Source organism: Oryx dammah, unplaced genomic scaffold (genome assembly GCF_014754425.2).
Source record: "Oryx dammah isolate SB20612 unplaced genomic scaffold, SCBI_Odam_1.1 HiC_scaffold_7, whole genome shotgun sequence".
NCBI classification, from domain to species: domain Eukaryota; kingdom Metazoa; phylum Chordata; class Mammalia; order Artiodactyla; family Bovidae; genus Oryx; species Oryx dammah.
In genome coordinates, this window is record NW_024070191.1 from 40,890,235 (window position 1) to 40,904,533 (window position 14,299).

The window sequence follows — 14,299 nt, forward strand, 5'->3', positions numbered from 1 at the left end:
GCGTGTGGTCTCCACCCTGGTTACTGCTGGGGGCACAGCGCCTCTGTATTGGTGTGTGTGTGTGTGTGTGTGTGACTCAGCGTGTCCCACTCTTTGCAACCTCATGGACTGTAAGCCACCAGGCTCCTCTGTCCATGGGATTCTCCAGAGAAGTGTGTTGCCATTTCCTTCTCCAGTGGATCTTCCTGACCCAGGGATTGAACCTGCGTCTCCTGCGTGGGCAAGTGGATTCTTTAAGGCCTGAGCCACCAGGGAAACCTTTACCAAAGTCAGAGTTCTCTGTTACAAAAGCAGCGACGGGCGTTACTCACAGCTGACACTCACTGACTTAACCACGGCCTCAGACATGAACATGATGGAGCTGCCACGGCCGGAAACTCAGCCTAAGGAGGGGCTCCAAGCCCGGAGCAGGAGCCCCCTTCTCCCTGCAGGCTCCTGGGACACTCCTCCCCCCAGACAGGATCCAGGGCTACTGACGACCATTGAGAGCAGCTAAAAAAATGCCCTTTAGGTTCCTGGAGATCCCGGAAGGCACTGGTTTCCTGCCACTCTTTCATTCCCCTTCGAGTTTTAGTTCCTGTACTTTTGGTGTTGAGAATTTGTGTATCAGAGCAAGTGGATAAGCAAGAACCAAAAGAGAAAAGGGGGAAAAAAATGAGCAAAAGTTGGTAACAAATACAAAAAAATACGCAAAGAAGATGGCAGTGAACCTGCAGTCTGATAACCTCATAACCTGGGGAAAATCCTGAGGACTTTCAATGTCACAGCTTCTCAGTAATCCGAGTGTAACGGAAGCGCCACCTTTTTGGAATCTGCGGAGGCTGACGATAACAGCATCTGAAAGTCCTCCCAACAAACCCCTGCTGTTTAAAAAATTTTGTTACAGTTCTAACATTACTAATACACCATTTTTAGGGGGTTGTTTTTTCCTTGGGGCCTCACCTAGTGAGTTGTGGGGTGTTAGTTCCCCCACCAGGGACTGAACCCGTGTCCCCTGCAACAGAAGCACGGTCCTAACCACTGGGCCGCCAGGACAGTCCCAAGACTGCTGAAGCTTTCACGAACTTCCCTTAAGCTTTCTTGGGTTTGTGCTAAGCTTGTTAAGTTTCTTACATTCACTCATATCACAAACCATTAACAGATGACCAGTCACGGGTCTGTTACAAACGTCTGCCTCTCTGCCTGCTCTTTGTGACTCTTGACTTTCACCTGCCCAAAGGCTGAAACTCGTCACCTCAAGCAGCCCAGCCAGGGTTCAAAATGACTCAGACCAGCAGTACAAATGTAGACACAAAATATCTGGGATTGGTAAGATATCTTCTTAAAAAATGCTGTCTTTCAGTTCAGACTCAAGTAATGACTTTATATTAGAGTCTACAAAGGGCCAAAGAGAGGTGTGAATCTCATTTCTGTACCTTTGAAACAAACCATCTAGTTCCAGTTTCGGGGAGGCAAAGAACTTGGGCGCCCTGGATGGAGCTTAGGTCTACGTCAGTCAAGCCGGCTGTTTGGTTAAATACACCCAGTGTGAGAGACATGTGCTAAAGGGCCATCTGAGCTTCCTAACTTAACCGGTCAAGGTAAAGGACTGGTTTAAGTCAGAAGAATGAGCAGTGATATTAATGTTCTAATGCAAATGTACCTCTTGGAGGGTGGGCTAACGGGGAACAAGAGTCTGCTGTTCCTCCACAAAGGGAGAGGAAGACAGGTGAAGGAGAAGAACAGGAAGCTCGGGGGTGGGGAAAAGCATTCAGACTGTTTCAGCAGGGGCCGAGGAGGAAGAAACCTCACTCACACACACTGTGCAGACTTCTTTTTGTATGCTTAAGTAATTAGCAGTAAATTCCTTTCAGAGTTCCTTTCACCTTTTCAAGTTCAGTTTTTAAAAGAGAAATATTTTTCCATCTGCAAAATTATACATGCTAAATATAAAAACAATAATAATTTACAAAACCACCTCACACAATACATAAGACAGAAAGTTGTAAGTGAAAACTGGCTGCAAATTCACTGAAAGTAGTACTGTTAACACACTGACTTACAGCTCTCCAGACTTCTCTTCTAAACGTACAAGGGGAAAAAAAAAAGGTCATCTGCTTTTGCAACGTTTAAAAAAACTCATTATATGGTGAATAACTTTGTTTCAGGAATTACATCCTACCTCATCATTTTTATTTTTTAAAATTCAAGTGTAACTGACATGTCAATATTACTATGTTAGGTTCAGGTGTACAACATAGTGATTTAATATTTTTATAGATTATACTCATACAAAGTCATTATATTCCCTGTGTATCATCTTACTTTTTATTTAATTTTTGTAAAAATTTAAAAGGCATTAATTAATCAACTGTTATTTTTGGCTTCGCTGGTCCTCACTGCTGTGTGTGGATGCTCTAGTTGCAGAGGGCAGCAGCGTGCAGGCTTCTCCCTGCGGTGGCACCTCTTTCTGCCGACGCAGGTTCCAGCACTGGGCTCAGTAGTTGCAGCCCCCAGGCTCTGGAGCACAGGCTCAGGGGTTGTGGTGCACGGGCTTAGCTGCTCAGCAGCAAGTGGAATCCTCCCAGACCAGGGATCGAGCCTGTGTTGTCTCCTCTGTTGGCAGGCTGACTCTTAACCATTGAGCCACCAGGGAAGTCCAAAACATTTAAAATATTAATCTGAACTAATAATCAATTTCCTGTTTAGAGATATATGAGTTCTTTGCACTTTTTTTTTTTTTGCTTAATAAACGATGCTGTGAAGAATATTGTGTGCATCTTTGTAAATTTATGCAAATCTTAAAAGTATTAATGAAGGAATAAAAGTATAAAATGAAAATTTAAAATCATGTTATCAAATAGTTCAATGCTAAAATATTTTGCTGAACAGAAGACAGTTAAGACTACAAGTAACCAAATGAAACGAGGCAATAAATGTGTGTCCATGACTACCGCAGTGACTTTGGAGGCATAAGGTCCTCCTTCCACAGTATATCTATAATCACGCCCTGAAGGAAGACCGGCTCTTGCTGCAGGGTTTCGTATTTCACGGAGGGAGCTACACCAGGGATGAAATAATAGTCTCCAAACATAAATTACTCAACCTTATTTCTCTATCAGTTCCTTTTTACAGTGGAGAGTTTCCCCATCATTCTGGCTCCTAGACTTACTGCTTGCCCAAGTCTCTATCAGCCTCTGAGAGGATCATCGGTCAGTCTTCCTCTTTACTAAAGAAAACCTACAAAGTTCACCCATGAAGGAGTAAAGTGAGATTCAAGTCTCCTGCGTTGTCTGCTCTCTTTCAGTCACTATTTGTCTGAATTTCTGAGAAGAGGAGCTTGTTCACACTTGGCTTGGCTCACAGCACAGGGTGAGGTGATGGTACGCACTCGATTCTCCTAGCTGGCAGAGTGTTGTGTATGAGCGGTCCCCGTACAGGATTCACGGTGTGGTCAACGGAAAAGCACGCGGTGGGAGCAGGGAACGCTTACCCCCGTCGACCGGATCCCTCAACCGCGTCACCTCGTCTGTGTGTAAAAGTCACGCCATCGCTTTTTTTGCGGGCACAATGCAAAGCCCGAGTGGACGCGTAAGTCAGCAAATCCCTCGAGATGGGAGCCCCCCTTCTTTTTGCTTCTCCTCTACTTCCTGGGCTCACCTCTGCGTCCCCGCAGGGCCAGGCGCAGAGGGTGGCTCAGCGAAAGCTGGGGGCACGTAAGGGGGCTGAGCGCGCCAACCCAGCCCCTTTCTGGGGACCTCGTGAGGTGTTCCTGCGATTCTGGAAGGGAAAGGCTCAGGGAACCCCCGGGACCCTGTCTGAAGGTCCCCCTCTGCGAGGAACCCCAGACCAGGAGGCTTCACAGCCCGTCCAGGAGAGCAGGGAGATCGGGGTGCTGACTGGAGGAGGCGGCCTCCCGCTGGCTCGGCAGACTGAACCCGCTTACCAACTCCAGGGACATGGCTTGACTCCCGGTATGGGAAGGTCGAACATGTCCTGGAACAACGAAGCCTGTGGGCTGCAACCGCCGGGCCCACGAGCTGCAACTGCTGAAGCGTGCACCCAGAACCCTGGGCCACGGCCAGAGGGGCCACGGAGGGCGAGCCCCGCGCAGCGCAGCTAGAGTCGCCTGCACTCGCCGCAGCTAGAGAAACCCCGCAACAGCCATGAAGACCAGCACAACCGGAAATAAATTTATACACACGTGGAAGACCGGAGGGCGAGAAGCAGCTGGCAGTGAGGAGTGGAGGCTGGGCAGCTGGCTGAGCCTGCAGAGGGGTTCTACCGGCAAGGCCCCAAATTATTCTCTCCTGGATGGTGGGTGGTATAGGAGAAACCATGGGAAAAAGTCTTGACTTTCTTTCCTTAAGAAAACATGTATGTCCTTAAAGAAACAAAGAAAAGCAGCCCAGGATAAGGGAAAAGGGGGTGGGTTCTGGGTCGAGGCCGCCTGCCTCTGTATCTGGGTTCCACCCATAACGGCACCAGGTCAGATAAGGGACTTACTTGGTGCCTTGGTTTCCTCAACTGCAAGATGAAGGCAATGGCAGGAGCTGCCCCACAGCTATTATAAGAAGGCAATGGACTGAATTATTGTTAGGCATATACAAAATTTCTGCTATTGTTTTCAAAATGCAGACAGCAAATGAATATTCATGTGCATCTTTTAAAAAACATAAATAGGATTACCTTCTTGAAGACACTCTTCAGATAAAATCCAAAGTCTTTGGCATGTAATTACTATTGTTTTACCACTAAGTCGTGTCCAACTCCCTTGTGACCCCACGGATTATAGCCCACCAGGCTCCTCTGTCCATGGGATTTCATGTAATTATTACAGAAATGCCGATCAAAACTACAGTGAGGTACCACCTCACACCAGCCAGAACAGCCACCGTCGAAAAAACCTACAAACAATACATGCTGGACTGGTCCAGTGTTAGGACTCGATGCTTTCACTGAGCATGGGTCTGGGTCCAATCCCTGGTGGGAGAACCAGGACCCCACACTCAACACAGTGCGGTGTGGCAAAAATGCACGCGCTGGAGGGGGAGTGGGGAAAAGGGAGCCCCCCTGCACTGCTGGTGGGGATGGAAATGGCATGGAGGTTCCTCAAGACACTAAAAAGAGAGCTGCCACGTGATCCCGCACTCTCACTCCTGGGAATCTGTCTGGACAAAACTGTGATTCAGAAAGTTGCATGCACCCCAAAGTTTACAGCAGCAATATTCAGAAAACTCAGGACATGGAAACAACCCAGATGCCCACTGAATAAAGAAGATATGGTACATATATAGGGCGGGATACAACTTAGTCATGCAAAAGAATGAAATTTTGCAATCTGCAGCAACATGAGGGCATGGACGGGACTACGTTTAGTGAAATAAGTCAGAGAGAGACAAGTACTGCGTGATATCCCTTACACATGGAATCTGAAATATGACACCATGAACTTAATGACAAAACAGACTCACAGATATTGAGAACAGCCCTATGGTTGCCCAGGGGGAGGGGGAGGCGGAGGGATGCGGTGGGAGGCTGGGGTCCGCAGATGCAAAGCCCTGCAGAGAGAATGGACACAGAACAAGGTCCTGCTGTGTAGCACAGGGAGCTACATTCCAGGTCCTGTGCTAAACCACAAAGAAAAGAAGACGAGAAAGCATGAACTGACTCACTGCTATACTGCAGACATTAACAGAGCGCTGCAAGCCAACTACACTTCAATAAAACAAACTGAACAGAAACCAAACCAAAACTAGCAATGCCCTTAGCACGGCTCCTGAGAACATCATGATCTAGACCGAATCTTTCCGGCCCCCGCATCCCATGCTTTAACCCGCAATCAGTGGACTCGCAGCTTCTCCGATAGGCCCCGCTCGCTCACAGCTCTCTGCACCTTTGCTTCTCTGACTTCCTCTGCCTGGCGGGCTTCTGTGAACGTCCCAAATTTTAGCTCAGACAGAGCCTGCTCAGGGGTGTGTCTAGGGGCTTCGTAGCAGGCTTCTGTGCCCCATTTCTGTTTGGTCTGTCCATACCTCCGTCACTGCACTGAGAATACTACCTTTCAGGTGCTTATTTAGCAAAGATTCACAATTCCCACTCGAGGGCAACCCACACATTTGCTCCAGACAACTGTCACTGCTGAGGCCCTACTATGTTCCAGGTCCTAGGGAGCTATGCTAAGCAGACTGCTGCCCTCGTGGGACCCTGCCCCGTTCCTCTGTCGGTGCTTCCCGCTTGTTAACACCGTGTTTCTGCAAGGATGAATGAGTGGATAGAAGACAAGGAAGGAACACAAAAATAACAGCCAGAAAGAGCAGTCACTCCGTGAGGCAGGCGTCCCCTGTCACACTAGCCTTATATGCTGGTTCATCACAGAATGTTCTTCACACATGATTAGCAAGTCAGGAAAGGGGCCCTGGAGGACAGTCCAGCAGCCTTCTTTTCATCTTTCTCCGGGCTGTTTCGGTTCTAGTATGCAATCATTTATTGTCCCCAGGCTGGGTCTTCATCGCTGCCGGGGGCATCTCTAGCTGCAGCGACCAGGGGCTGCCCTCCGTGGCCCAGTGTAGGCTCCGGAGCGCAGGCTCAGCACTTGGGGTCCATGGGCTCAGCCACTCTGGCAGGTGGCGTCTTCCCAGATGAGGGATCGAACCTGTGTCCCCTGCACTGGCAGATGGATTCTTTACCACTGAGCCTCCAGGGGAGCCCTGGCTGTTGTTTTTTAAAACTTTTTTATTGAAATTTGTGGTTTGCGGTTTGCCAGTTCTTGGATTCTTGCAGGCTACAAACCGCTGCTCCTCCAAGCTGTTCCACGAATACTTCAGCTACTACTCACCAAGTCACTGGAGCCTTTCTGTAGGTCAGCATTACAATGAGGACTAGCTCATGTTTGTGTCTTTCAGGGGACTTTTGTTCCACGGTTTGGTCTAGCCTGGCTTTATTTAAATCTTTTATGAAATTAAAAAGTAACTTATGCTCATTTTAATAAATTCAAGGCATAAAGAAGCATGTATGATGTAAAGAATACAATCTTCTTCCCTTCAATTCTCCTCCATCTCTGTATCTTTCCCATCTCAAGGTGACCCCTGTTAACGGTTGGATGCTCACTGCTCAAGACTTTTTTCTTTACTTATATTTAAACCCAGTGGGAATCACACGATTCTGCAGCTTGCATTTTCCTCTGGGCCAATATACAAGTTGTGTTTCTATGATAGTACAAATAGATGGAGCTGATTATTTTTAGTAACTACAGGGTATTCCTTGCATAGCTATTCAGCATTCATTTTTCTATCCCCTCCTGATGCACACTGAGACTAGCTTTGGTTTTTTGCTATCAGGACTTTTACCATCTTGTATACATTTTTGGAGCACACGTTAAGAGTCATTCTGGAGGGTAGATTCTTCTAGGTGACAACACTGGAGCAGAGAGTACAGATTTTAAACTTTTGGTGAATACTGCCAGAAGGTCCTTCAATAAAAGGATGTACAGTTTACTCTGTTTCTGGATATTCTCACCAACACTGCACTACCAATCTTTTAATATATATTTAATCTTTTGTCAAGGTAACAAACAAAAATCCTGTCACGGGTGCGCCTTGTTCTGACCTGATATCTACTGAGGTTTTAACATGCCCTCCTGTTGGCTCACCATTCGCATTTCTTCTCCTGTGATGCGCTTCATGTTTTTTGTCTGTTTTTTCTTTACTGATATGAGGACATACTTTATATATTATAAATATTAAGCGTGCACTTAAGGTCAGCTTTGGCTTCGGTATTCAAAAGTCAAAACTTCTTTAGTTTTTGAAAGATTGAACCAACAGATGCCTCTTTGATGTTATTTTGAGATCTGCTCAACTTGTGGAGGTCTAAGATCAGGTTGCCATCACACTTAGTAAACAAAACCATCATTTGGGCTTATTGCTATATTGGCAAGCATGATGAATGTAGCTTGGGACTGAAAATCTTTTTCAGTCAAAGACAAGCCATGTGACATATAAGGAAGAGATCGGGAATCATCTTCACATGTCCTCAGTACAAATGTTCACAGTGAGATGGATGAGCAGCGATCATACGGAAAAGTGTGGCACAGCAGACGCTGCACGATGGTGGTGCCCTGCAGACTCTGACACCGGGAGCAAAGGCTCGGCAACAACCAGCGGCTGCCGGCAGAGGAAGCCATGCGTCCAGGGACTGTGAGAAGCAGGAAGTGAAGGCAAGCAGTAAGAAATAAAAGTGTGAGGGCAAAACTCTTCTGGGGGCTTCTCAAATATTCAGAGGACACCGGCTTTAGACATGCTGCACACGGCTTCAGTTTGTGGGGGGACTTCAAAGACATTGCACAGCGACCACCGTCAGCCAGATCTTTCGGTCTCTACCTTTGTGCTACCATTAGAGAAAAAGGAAAGTGCATTGATCTGATAGCAAAATCCCCACTAACAATAATTACACTGGAATAGGCAGAAGAAGAAATCCATGCCTTTCGTCAGGCGAAAACATCGAAGTCTTGTACACGTGCAGAAGAGTTGCCCAGAAGATGGGAGTGCTGAGAGATGACACAGTGACGTCGTTCAGTTCAGTTCAGTCGCTCAGTCGTGTCCGACTCTGCGACCCCATGAATCGTAGCAAGCCAGGCCTGCCTGTCCATCACCAACTCCCGGAGTTCACTCAGACTCACGTTCATCGAGTCAGTGGTGCCATCCAGCCATCTCATCCTCGGTCTTCCCCTTCTCTTCCTGCCCCCAATCCCTCCCAGCATCGGAGTCTTTTCCAATGAGTCAACTCTTCGCATGAGGTGTCCAAAGTACTGGAGCTTCAGCTTTAGCATCATTCCTTCCAAAGAAATCCTAGGGTTGACCTCCTTCAGAATGGACTAGTTGGATCTCCTTGCAGTCCAAGGGACCCTCAAGAGTCTTCTCCAACACCACAGTTCAAACGCATCAATTCTTCAGCGCTCAGCCTTCTTCACAGTCCAACTCTCACATCCATACATGACCACAGGAAAAACCATAGCCTTGCGACAAACTTTAAAAACATACCTAATTTTCTACGAATTAAAAAGAAATTTCTTTTGGCCATGTCACAAGGCTTGTGGGATTGTATTTCTCTGACACGGGCCTCCAGCAGTGGAGACACGGAGCCCTAACCATCCCACTGCTGGGGAATCCCCTACAATTTTCAAGAATAATACTGTAAGATTATTAAGATAAATCTTAGATTCTTAAGATAAAATTTCATATTTATTCTTCTTTTTCAGAAGATCATTTTATGGGGGGAACATTCACCGTTGGCTTAAGCTGTTCATTGATTTTTTAACATTGGTTATTTAGCATTCAGCCAAAATAAGTTCAGTCCACCTCTAACGAAAATATTGTTTATCTATTATATGTGAAGGAAATATTTTCTCCAAATCATTTGTCCTTTAACCCAGTGTACAATGTCTCTTGCCAGTACAAGTTTCAAGGGTTTCAGTACTTAAATAAGTCAATCTTTCTTTAATATTTTTTAGCATACCGACAGGCTTTCTCCACTCACTCCAGTACTCTAGAAATATTCTGCTCTATTTACAGATAGTAGCTGTTTGTGTAATGCTTCCCATAAGTGTCCGGGCCTGCTTCTGTGCTCGATATTCCTTCATCCAGTTAATCTGCCTCTTGCTTTATTTACTCCTGTTTCTCTTGTTAGACTTTAATAGTATGCTTGATACCTGGCAGGATAACTTCCCAACCTGCCCCATTTCTTTCCTTCATTTGGCGTTTCATTTGGAGAACTATAATCTTGAGGTTAAGACTTGGAGCAATTAACGCTATTTCCCCCGGGGGTACAGGAATTTTCAGGTCTCTTTGAAGAATGTTATCAAGACTTAGGACTATCTGAATTCCTCAGGGTCTACTAATTAAGCATCAAGTGAGCAGGGCAGAGTTAAAAGTTTTTATACTTTAGAATGTGGGAAAACCAGACTATTAATTACAGGCCTAACTCAGACCAGAATGTTGTTAAGTTCCTTGGAAAGATAAATACAGATACATATATATATATATTTAAAAATACATATATTTGTTGCTGCTATTTACTTGCCAAGTCGTGTCCGACTCTTTGTGACCCCGTGGACTGTAGCCCGCCAGGCTCCTCTGCCCATGGGATTTCCCAGGCAAGAATACTGGAGTGGGTTGCCATTCCCTTCTCCAGGGGATCTTACCGACCCAGGCACTGAACTTGCATCTCTTGCACTGGCAGGCAGATTTTTTTTTTTAACCACGGAGCCCCCAGGAAAGCCCATCTATCTATCTACACATATGTATCTATAGATATGTCTATATATCTGTATCGTGTGCATGGCGGGGCAGGGCTCATAAAGCAATTTAGGGAGAAAATCATCATGGCTATGATTTGAAACAAGTGGTGGCTGCGATCCAACTAGATTTGACTTTGAGAATGCCACACAAAGCGTCATACAAGTCTAGCAAGATGTGTTATTACCCCAAAATTAATACCCCGTGATCCTAAAAGAGGATCCAAGGGCCCCAGCTCCCACGGAGACATGTGTGTCTTCATAGGACGTGCTCAGGGAAGATGAGCAGTCTCTGCAGGGCCCATAAGTCTACCAGACAGTGCGGGAGGTGGGGGGGGGGGGCTGCGGGAGAGGAGGTGGGTGTCGGTGGGAGGAGGAGGGGGCCTGCGGGAGAGCAGGAGGGGGTCTGCAGAAGAGGAGAGAAGGGGGTCTGTGGGAGGAGAAGGGGGTCTGTGAGAGGAGAGGGGGATCTGCGGGAGGAGGAGGGGGCCTGCGGGAGAGGAAGAGGGGGCACGCGGCACTAACCTGCCGGGAGTGCAGTGCAGGGAGCGGAGGTCAGCACCCCTGTGTCCCCTCCTCCTACCTCCAAACAGGGAGAAGAAGGCTTTTTCCTCTCGAAGCCACTGCAATTGGGAAGAACAAATCCGACTCCATACTACATCTGTTCTTTTACTTTAACCTTTGTATTATTCTATTGCTTGTGTTTGAGTTAGGAATGTCGCGCAGAGCCTGAGGCGGAGCCCATTCTCAAGGCTCCGACCTTGAAGGGGTAACACTTCCATTCACACAGGGATAAAAGGCTACATTCATGACAGCGAATATCATCTGACACGTGGGAGGTTTGTAGGGACACGGGGGCCTCACCGGTGTGGACAGCGGCAAGAGCCAAGGACTCCGATACCCAGAAGTCTGCAACAATCAGCCCTGCACCTCCCTCCCCCGGCCTTTGACACTTTGCTGAATCCCTTCTGGGATCTCGGGGTCTGGGGGCATGAGCCACCGCTCTCCTCGCATGGTCCTGGATCTGTCTCTGCTCCAAACTCTGGTGTTTGCGGTTCCGTGTGTCTGACTCTCTCTCTTGGGCGCGTGAGCTTGTGCTCGGTACCACCAGCTGAGGAAGGTGAAGCCAGGGCGCCCGTGAGCAGGAGGCTCTGAAGCGCCGGCCCCGGCCGGGGGGTGTGAGGAGCGACCTCCCAGAGCGCCGAGGTGGAGGTCTCCAGCATCCCTGCATCTGATCAGGGGGGTGCCCCCAGGAGAGGGGCCTAGAGGCTCTTCGGAGGATGCTTTGTGGGAGGGCGGTGGGATTCTGGAGCTGGCTGGCCAGCCAATGTTTGAATTTTTAGAAACTGAAACAGCCATTCTCAAAAATTAAGTGATATAAAGTTACAATGAAATGACTTATCAGGTAATCAATACTTAAAACTCATCATTTCTTAATTCTTTCACCGTTATCATTATTGACCTTCAGAGTGTTTTTTACACGTCCGCTCTATCTGTTTGGTGGAAGAACGAGGCACGCTGCTGTGCGTCTTGTCCCCGTGAGGCACGTGGCAAGGCTAACGGTGAGGCTCTGACGCCCTTCTTTGTCTAACTTTGGTCTTAGTTCTTAACTTAAAATACCACCCAACATTCATGTTAGAACCACTCTCTTTTGTCAGTTACAGCTGCAAAACTCAGGGACTCCCAGGTGGCACATTGGTAAAGAATTCACCTGCCAATGCAGGAGAGGAAGAGATGAGGTTCTGATCGATCCCCGGGCTGGGAAGATCCCCGGAGAAGGAAATGGCCACCCACTCCCATGTTCTTGCCTGGAGAAATCCACAGACAGTGGAGCCTGGCGGGCTACAGTCCAGGGGTTGCAAAAGACCCTGGTCGCAATTGAGCACACGTGCACGCTGTAAAAATCCCTGGAGGCCTTTGGCTATGTGCGATTTGCAGTAGAGAGTCCTGTATTTCTTACTATCTGCAAATTGCGTCCACTTCACATTAGTGAGTGTGTAATAGACAGGTATATATTCAAGCATGTGACCGCTCCACTTCCGCCCCCGACCATTTTAAAAAGTCCCCAGTGCCCGTGGGGGAGGGCTTGGCCGGGGAAGCTGGGCCAGGGCGCCTGGTTTTCACACCAGGTGCCTGGGAACTGAGGCCTCCCATGACCCACGAGAAGCAGCGTTTTGACATGTGTCACCCGAAGGTGTGGATGGCAAGAGGCTGCTTGTCAGAGAAGCATGGCCTGAGGTAAGCAGACCTTTGCTCATCCTCTATCTGCCCCACAGCCTAGGAGTCAGGCCTTGGGAAGAGAGAGAGAAGGGGTCAGAACCAGACCTGTTCCATCCTCATGGAGGGGAAATGGAATCAGATTTAAATCAGCAGGAGAGGAGACTTTAAAGATGGACCAGACTGATGGTCTACTAACTGGAAGTCACTCGAATGCTGCTAAATACTGTTAAGGGATGCAAAAGCAAAATTCAACAAAATCTGGCCTAAGGCAATGACTGCAGAAAATTAAAGCCATTCCGTATTAATGGCCCCTGAGTTGAGTCAGCTCAACAAATACACCATTATAACCTGAAGTATACTGTTGGTAAAATATTTTTCAATACATCAAAACTTGTTCTCTCAGGCCACACAGCAGTGCCATGCACCCTAAATCAATGTGTGTTTTGAAATAGAAAGCGTCTGTTAGCATAGGCTTGTCCACCGAGCAGCACAGATGGTCCATTCCTACTGAGAAGCTATTGGATTGCAATTCCAGGCTTAGTTAAGCAATAATTCCTAATGAACTCTCAGAAAATATCCTTACAGTGCTGGACTTAAGACACCGGAGATTCACGTTACTTTCCCACCTCTGCAAAAAAGCTGTGTCTGCAGCAAGTAGGAAGGAGTCCAAGATGCTGAGATGTCAAAGCTAAATTTTTTAAAAAGCAGCTTTACTGAGATGTAATTCACATACCATATAATCAACCCACACACTTCAGTGGCTATTAGTACATTCACAGAGGTACACAACCGCAGCCATAATCCACTTTAGAATAGTTTCATTTCCCAAAGATCCCAAAGGTACATCCTGTACCTCTAAATCCTCCAGCCCGAGGGATACACTCCTCTTTCTTTCTCTACGTACTTGCCCATCCTGGACATTCCGTATAAATGGAACCATCCAACATGTGGTCTTTTGCAACTGGCTTCTTTCACAAAGCATGCCTCACTGCTTCATTATTTTTTACTGCCAAATAATACTCCACTGTATGAATACGCCATGTTATATTTACCCATCCACTAGCTGACGGACACGTGGATGGCGCACGCTTTTTGGGCACTGTGAATGGTCTTGCTGTGAACATTTGTGTACAGGTTTTGCATGGACCTGGTTTCATTTCTCTTGGATAAATACCCAGCGGTGGAAGTACCTGGCCATATGGTGACTCTACGCTTAACCACGAGCCGAACTGCCAAAACATTGTCTGAAGAGAATTCGCATCGCCACAGGCAATCTCTGAGGGGTCCAGTTCTCATCCTCACCAACATTTGTCAGTATCTGAGGATGCTAGATTTTAAAGACAGAATAGCTTATACCCAATGGACGCCTACCAGGTGTCCAGTTTAAAAAAAATAAATATATATATACACATACTGTGTTCTCTACAAACACGTGTTCCTGCCAACTATGGAAAATAAATCCTCTTCAATTGCCGTATTTTTCTGATGGCCTATGTCTACAAGGGACCAAAGATTATCCCAATCCTGTCTTCCCTCTACTTCTAACCCTGATGGAAGCAAAAATGACAACAATGTTCTTAAGGAGATGTATTTGTGAAAGTGAAGTCGCTCAGTCGTGTCCGACTCTTTGCAACCCCATGGACTGTAGCCCACCAGGCTCCTCTGTCCATGGGATTTTCCAGGCAATAGTACTGGAGTGGATTGCCATTTCCTTCTCCAGGGAATCTTCCCGACCCAGGGATTGAACCCGGGTCTCCCACATTGTAGACAGACACCTAACCGTCTGAGCCACCAGGGGTAACACACACC

General features: G+C 47.2%; 1 protein-coding gene across 1 annotated transcript in view; it reads right to left on the minus strand.

The window, feature by feature from the left end:
- Positions 1-14,299, minus strand: part of LOC120865894 (ubiquitin-conjugating enzyme E2 E2) — a 355,392-nt gene that overhangs the window by 1,143 nt on the left and 339,950 nt on the right. The gene's annotated exons all lie outside the window — the stretch shown is intronic.